The sequence below is a fragment of the Vicia villosa genome, unplaced genomic scaffold (assembly GCF_029867415.1).
Source record: "Vicia villosa cultivar HV-30 ecotype Madison, WI unplaced genomic scaffold, Vvil1.0 ctg.000585F_1_1, whole genome shotgun sequence".
NCBI lineage: Eukaryota > Viridiplantae > Streptophyta > Magnoliopsida > Fabales > Fabaceae > Vicia > Vicia villosa.
This window is the reverse complement of record NW_026705267.1, coordinates 321,622-330,189: the sequence shown is the minus strand read 5'-3', so window position 1 is coordinate 330,189 and position 8,568 is coordinate 321,622.

Sequence of the window (8,568 nt, the reverse complement as noted above, 5' to 3'; positions counted from 1 at the left end):
AATATGCCTCCATTGCTACCACCGGAAAGTAGTTGTCGTATACGTTGAGCAACGTTGATACTTTATAAATTTCTGATACCAAAGATAATGCATCAAAGTGAGTATGTGAACATGCCGCAAGGACATGGGAGCAAGGCATGCGATATGCTTGAAATTGGCCACAGTCGCACCAACGACCTGGGATATTGACGCGATACTCTTGTCGTGGAAGCCCCTGGTTATGGTCAATTGTTTCTTTGACACTGAAGGTGTGGCCATGACGGTCGAACTCGGTCACTCGATGAGTGTTACCCTTGGCAGATTCCTGTTGTATATATTTCATGCAGACATCGCTATATACCTGTTGTGTTTGTAACACTGAATTCCACCTCTTACCTCGTGTGGCGAACAAAGTTGCCATCCGAAAATACGTAGCACTAACAATGGCAGTTACAGGTAGGTTTCGTATGCCTTTGAAAACCCCGTTCATTGATTCCACAAGATTTGTAGTCATGTGGCCCCACCTAGCCCCATCGTCGTATGACCTAGTCCATCTTGCTCTATCAATGCTGTCAATCCACCTCCCTGCATCTGGATTTGTCAACGCTATTTCTCGGCGGTAGTATTGAAATCCAGGTTGGTTTAAGGCATACCCCGCGTTCACCAAGTGGTTCTTCAAAAATTTATCCTTGATCTCTCTCATAAAATTCTGTGCTATATGCCTAATACAGTAGACATGCTTAGACGGAGGGTTGTGCCAACCATTTGCCGGATTGTTGTATGCGCTGTCAATAGAAGCGTGCCTGTCAGAAATCAAACAAAGATTAGGTTGTGGAGCGACTCTAGCTCGGAGATTCTTCAGAAAGAAACCCCAAGCAGCAGCTGTTTCCCCTTCTACCAAAGCAAAGGCTATTGGAAAAATGTTGCTATTTCCATCCTGCGCGACCGCCATCAACAAAGTTCCCTTGTATTTCCCATAAAGCCACGTTCCATCAATTTGAATAATCGGCTTGCAAAACCCAAAACCGACGATGCATGGTCGAAACGCCCAGAATAGTCTATGGAAGATTCCATTACCTTCGAGAGGGGTTCCGTCCTAGGACTGTGCCGGTAGTGTCTCCAATATACTAACAGTCCCAGGTGAATACAATTGCAGTGCAGCCAGGTAGCGAGGAAGTTGTTGGTACGATTCCTCCCAGTTGCCGTAGACTCTTTCAATTGCTTTCTGTTTCGCCAACCAAGCCTTTCTGTACGAAGGTCTGTATTTGAACACAGAAACGCAATGAGAAATAATTGTCTTCACCTTCAGGGATGGGTCAGTTTCGACCAGAGGAATGATGGTATGACATATCATGTCATGACTGAGTTTTCGATGATCTTGCGCCATGTTAGTGGTGACGCAGGTGTGGGCTTGAGATATCGAACGTATCACCCACGCGTTAAACTTCTTTCTGAATGATGCCTTCAGCATGTATCCACATTTCGGGTTTTTGCATGCAATAGTGACTCTCTCTGGATTTGATCGATCGGCTTTAAAATCAACACAATTTGCTAAGTGCCAATTTTTTATAGCCAACAGACAATCATCCTTCGAACGAAACGTGTCACCCTCTTTTAACTCCTCGCTTGACCTCATATATGGATTGTAGAACATATCGGACGATGGCTCGTCCTCTCCTAAATTAAGCGTTGTGAAATGTGCCGGAGGTGAATATGCATGTGTATCCGGTACTCGATCCGGTACTGGAACTTCTTCGTCACCTTCATCTTCGGATTCACGATTCACCAACTCATCAACAACATCTTCTATATCAGTTTCTTCGTCAATGACATGCTCGGGTTGTTGTTCGTCATCAACAACAGGATCAATAACTTGTGACTGAATATTTTGCAAAGGAGCATTTTGTTCAACCACTATGTACAGTTCCAGATAATCATAACCAAAATGCTCATGGGTGAGGAACATGTTTTGAACCTCTAAGTCAGTTGTTATCTGTGATTGACAAAATATGACTGAGTTGTTAGGTTGAAGAAGGGGTTGTCGGTAAAATATCTGAGACACTTGTTCTCTTATTTTGGATTCGATTTTCCTTTTTAGATAAGAGAAATCTGATTGTCTATTTAGAGCAAAACGTGTTGAGTTTGTGTTTCTAAATAGAAAACCGTTTGTGTCGCAGTGGTATGTCTCACCATTCATATGAACACGAACTTTGAACTGCGAGGTGGATGCCATAATTTTGATATGTGTTTGTGAAAGAAGAAATGTGAGAATTGTGTTGTGTTGTAAAAGGAAGAAATGTTTGGGAGAGTTGTGATGGTTGTAAAAAATAGTATGTGAAGTAGTTCCTATATATCATGCAAGAAATCTTACACAAGGGTAATGCATGCAAGAAATGAAGCAATAATTCTGCACAAGATAGTAACTTTGACATGACTAATGCATGCCACAAGAGAATCTCGTCCCCACCTCTTACACAAGGGTAATGCATGCAAGAAATGAAGCAATAATTCTGCACAAGATAGTAACTTTGACATGACTAATGCATGCCACAAAAGATAGGGCTGCATGCATGAAGATAGGGGGAATCGTTGCAGGAATCTATCAGGAATCGCTTCAGGAATCATTACAGGCGCATGCTAGGGTACAGGAACTCGTTTCGGACGCATGCGAAGGACAGAAAACAGATGGGGACCATGTGGGGCCCTAATTTTTATTCTTCAAAATTATTGTTTATGTTTTTCCCTTGTAAATGAAACCCTAATTGTCCCTCTATAAATTAGGGTTTCTTGTGTGCATCAGTACACACACGAAAAAATGAGATCTCGAATAAGGCCAGATAGCACGCACCGGACTACTGAGCCTCCACCACCTGTAAGGCGTTTGGACTATCAACCTCCCATTGTTCGAAGGAACGGATACGTTATTTTCTCTGCCGTCAAACCTCCCATGCAGGTAATGTTTTGGAACATTCAATCCATGGACCAGCTTAAGAGAACCCTTCTCAGGTTTTTGGAGGGAGAGTGGAGTCAAGGCGAACAAATCAGATCTATCAAGAGACTTAGAACAAGGGGAGGTGCTTTTCTTGAAAGACAGCGTTGGTGGGAGACAATGGAGGACGACATTCAATGCACTCGAATGATGGAGGACAGAGAAGACATTGTCCTAACCGTTGTAATATCCTAGATGTTGCAGTTTCTTTATCATTTCAGCTACTTCTGTACCGTCCAATTAAATGCTCTGAGCATATATTAATGAAATGTTTTTTTAACATTACAAAGTTTCCAATTAGTATTTAAGTTATTAATAATTAGCAAAATTATTTTCCGCGGTATTTCACCCACTATAAATAAAGGTGTGTGTGTGTGTGGAGTTGAAGTACCAACTCTTTCTTATTCTTACTGCAAACACTAAAAATGAACTCAATTTGGGCTGTCGTTTTTTTTTGAGGAAGGTAGTCACATGCGTGTCTGCCTTAACCCCCATTGGAATTTCCAGAGAATTGTTAGAGCCATCAACACTGGGTTTCGTCAACTAGATGGTCCGACCAGAAAAGTTAAACAGATAGATTACCGTTGTCCATACATTACGTTGACGGATAATAATCCAGAAGGCACCTACATGTATTATTGGGACCATGTGAAAGACGATGTGGACGTGGATCTAATGTTTTGGACACACAGTGGAGAGGTTAACCGAGGCGTTGAAAATCCACTTGTTCTTGCAGTGATACTCGAGTAGTTTAGATTAAGTGTTGTTGTGTTTGTTGCAATGATCGAGCGTGTACTACAAGTTGTTATGTGTTATTTTCTTAGATGTATTAGTTTCTGTGTTGGTTATTGTCAATATACCTTTTTAATTAATGAATGAATTAATGTTTTCCATAATATATATATCTGCGCTAGTTTAATATAAAAGTCTCAAAATCTATTATAATTGTATGTTTTAAATGAATTAAAAATTATGATAATGCATGTCACAAATTATGATAATGAATTAAAATCTATTATAATATAAAATTCTCAAAATCTAACATAAACATGACAAGACCAGACTAATGCATGTCACAAAAGATTCTCGTCCCCACCTCTTACACAAGGCTAATGCATGCAAGAAATGAAGCAATAATTCTGCACAAGATTCAAATATGACATGACTAATGCATGACACAAAAGATTCTCGTCCCCACCTCTTACACAAGGCTAATGCATGCAAGAAATGAAGCAATAATTCTGCACAAGATTCAAATAAGTATATGTGTTAAATGAATTAAAATAAAAATAAAAACATCTAAATAAAAAATAAAAGTATATGATAAATCGGTGCATGCAATGGTTTAACATAATTTAGCATGACAAGAATGCATGCCTCTATAGCAATCTAGTCCCCCCACCACAGACATGACAAGACAAGACACTGCAGGGAATCTCGTCCCCACCACAGACATGACGGGACAAGACAATGCAGGGAATCTCGTCCCCACCACAGACATGACGGGACAAGACACTGCAGGGAATCTCGTCCCCACCACAGACTTGACGGGACAAGACACTGCAGGGAATCTCGTCCCCACCACAGACATGACGGGACAAGACACTGCAAGGAATCTCGTCCCCACCACAGACTTGACGGGACAAGACACTGCAGGGAATCTCGTAATAACCTATGCATTTTGGCTATAAATATGTTCCCAAACTTGTTCATTTTCTTCATCACCTCTTATACTTTCATCAGAGCAACTTATCATCAGAGCAACTTTGTGTTTCATCATCAACAAACATGTCTCTCCTAACTATGGGTCAAGAGCATCGAGGCACCATTGCAAACATTGCCACTTATGTAAGTTTGAGTAAACACTTAATTTTTTTTACTTAAATTTACTAATTTCAAATACTTATGGGTAATGTTTTTTTTATAGGATGTCACGAGATTTAGGACCCATGCTGGTAAGATGAATGCTCCTGACCCTTTGATTGTGGACTACGTTAAACGTGCGGGATTTGGTGAGGTAATGAACTTAACACATACCTCAGTTGATATGAAGTTTATATTAGCATTGTGTGAGCGTTGGAGGCCTGAGACTCATACTTTTCACCTTCCAATGGGTGAATGTACCGTCACTCTAGAGGACGTGTACATGTTGTTGGGTCTCAAAACAAATGGAAAGGCAGTGTATGGAAATGTCCAACAACCAAACGCCCTATGCGTCGAATTGTTGGGTGTGGATTTAATAGAGGGTGAGGGGCAACAAAGGGGTAGGGGCCAAGGTATAAAGCTTGCTGGCCTTCAGCTAGCTTATGCTGGGCTTCAATTGGATCAGTTTTCTGACGAAGAAACTATACTGCAGAAAACTAGGATGTATATTATGTTGTTGTTTGGTAGGTTTCTATTTCCCGAAGGCACGGGAAATAGTGTTAATTTTATGTACTTGTGTTTACTTGGGGACATTGATGCAATAAAGACATATAGTTGGGGTTCGGCTGTGTTGGCATACCTATATAGTTCCTTGTGCAAATGTGCAAAAAAGGATAGTTGTACATTTAGTGGATGTGCATTCTTGCTACAAGCATGGGCATGGTGGAGGATGCCGGTATTGGCCCCTGCAAATCCAAACAGTTACGCCTTCCCTTACGCTTCAAGGTAACTTTTGGATCTTATTTTAATTATTGCTTTTTATTCTATTATTATTTGTAACTATATTGATTTATATCTTTTAATGTGTTTAGGTTCAATGCACTCGGAATGGATTGGTCCAAAACGCCTGATTCCAAAATTATTTTCTACCGCCAGATATTAGATCGACTAGGACCCCAAGATGTAATACCTCTAAAAATGTCCATTTTCTAAATATATTTTTAAAAATAACTATCTTCTATATTTTGAAATTAATATTATTTGCTTTGCAGTTTATTTGGCGTCCTTACTTGGAATTGGACCACGTACCCGACCTTGACGAGGCGGCTATTTGGACAGCAAAATCACCCATCATACGGTTCACCACTGTGGAGATGCACCCGAGTGACCGTGTGAAGCTCCAATTCGGCATGCATCAAGGTATCCCTGACCCACCTGAGCCTGACTGTTTGGGACGTTGGCATCTTGCGAAGGTTAGCGAACAGTGGTACGTAAAAAATTACAAGTCCTTTGCCATAGATCAGCGTAAAATATGGGCTCGTCGATCAAAAACGGTTCTAGAATTTCCTGTGGCGCCGGGAGAAATGAAGCCAATTGTTGACTATGTAAACTGGTACAAATCCGTCACAAATCCTGAAATGATTGTGTCTGCCCCTTTCTATTTAGCTGACCCGCGAGCACAACCTCCATATTTTGGAGGACAACAACAACCACCACCAAATTACCACCAACAACAACAACCACCGCCACCAAATTACCAACAACAACAACAACCACCACCAAATTACCAACAACAACATTACCCACAACAACACCAACAACAACAACAACAAAGTTACCACCAACAACCAATGCAACCACAAACACCTTTTTACCAACAACATTCCCAACAACTCCACCAGTTTTTTCCATCCCAAACTCAACCACAAAATCAAGAATTCCATGCAGGGAGCTCTTCTAGATCACATTTCCAGGAATTCCATGCGGGGGGCTCTTCAAGATCACCACCAATGACCCCCGACATGGGCATAGAAGAAGAATACCCGCAATACACCACATTCGACCAACAAACATCACAGTACCCCAGCCAACAATTTGACCTCAACACACCGCCACAACCATTGTATTTTAACCAAACCGGATCCACCACCAACTTCCAAAACTTCCAGGCCGCACCCACTAGGAGAAATTTTAACCCGCCTAGACACAGCTTCGACAGCGCCGCGGGCACCCGCCTATCCTATGGAGGGAATTCTATAGGTCAAGATGTTGAAGACCCAGGTTTCATTCAGGGACCGTCGACTATGGCACAAGACGAACCAAATAGAGGGGGGCGTCGTCGCGGAAATAGGGGGACATTACCAACTCGTGACCCGTCTACACGACCCATTCGGCAACCTCAATGTGGATCGTACCATGGTCCACGTGGCGCGCAATAAGATTTTTATTTGTATCGTGAATGTATTTTGTAATGTTTTTAATTATAATGTATTTGTATCGTTAATGTATTTTGAAATGTCTTTAGTTTTAATGTATTTGTATCGTCAATGTATCGTTATTGTATTTTAATATATAATTATTTTAACGAATGTCCAACTTTCAAAATAATGAATCCACCACCAACTTCCAAAAATAATTTTAACAAGATAGATAAAAAAAACAATATAAAAAAATTATTGAAAAATTGTTTTCAAAAAAAAAATACTAAAAAAAATACTAAAAAATAATATTAAAAAATTGTAGTTATTAAAAAAAAATACTGAAAAAAATTTAAGAGAAATTATGTTAAAGAAAAAAAATTACAAAAAAAAAAAAAAAAAAATAAGGGGGGGTGTTGTCGCCGGGGGGGTGGCGACAACACCTAAAAAATACACATAGGCGCCAGTGGGCCTAGCGAGTACACCTCTAGCCCATTGTTGTCGCCACCCCCCTGGCGACAACGTGTAATATTTTGCTGAAAAGTGACATTTGTGTAATTTTTTTGAAAACCTAGTTATTTTTGGAATTTTTTTTAAAAATATGGTTATTCAAAAAAAAAATTCGAATTAAGTAGAACTTAAAGAAAAGAAAATTCTCTTTCTTTTTCTTAATGAGGAATGTGATACTCTTTTCATAAATGGATCGTGAAAAAATATTTTAAACTGAAGTATATAAAGAAAATTCTGAATTTTTATTAAAATAATAAGAATAAAAAAGAAAGAAAAATGATAAGTTATAAAAGTGAGAATGAATATGAATATTTCAGAATGACATACTTTCTCTTTATATACTGGGAGCAATTAAACTGTTTGCGAGGGACGTGACACGCTATGCTTGTAGTCCTCTGATTGATTTGGATGATCAGGGCCGTCTTTAAGGGCGTGCAAAGCGGGCTACCGCACAGGGCCTCAAATTTTTTATGATTAAACTGTAACTAAAAAGGGCCTCATAAATATTTGCCACTATTAAAATGAGGTTAATTAGGGCCTCTAATTATTTTGTAATGGTTAAACCATGACTAACCTACACAGGGCCTCCAAAATATTGAGACGGCCTTGTGGATGATGGGTGATGTATTATAGGAAAATTTTTTCTATTTTTGATGAGAACAAGAGAACACCTATTCCTCGCGTTTGTTTCCTTTACTCTCGCCCTTAGGCCTTTCGCCTTGGGTCTTGTGCATGATGCATAAAAATGTCCCCCCAACCTTTGTCTCTATTCTGCGAGATAAGGGTAAGAGTGAACGAAGCAAATCCCTTATCCCACATATCAGAGACAAAGGCTATGAGAATAAATTGTATGCACTATGCACAAGGCCTAAGACGAAAGTGAAGAGCCTTCATGAGACATCATTATCGGCGTTGGGAACATATGTATTTAATATCTTCCTTGCAATATAGAAGTATAACACTTCTTAGAAAGGTTTTGACATGCGTATCTAACTTGTCAGTAATGATTCCCCTTTTGTCCTAGGACAC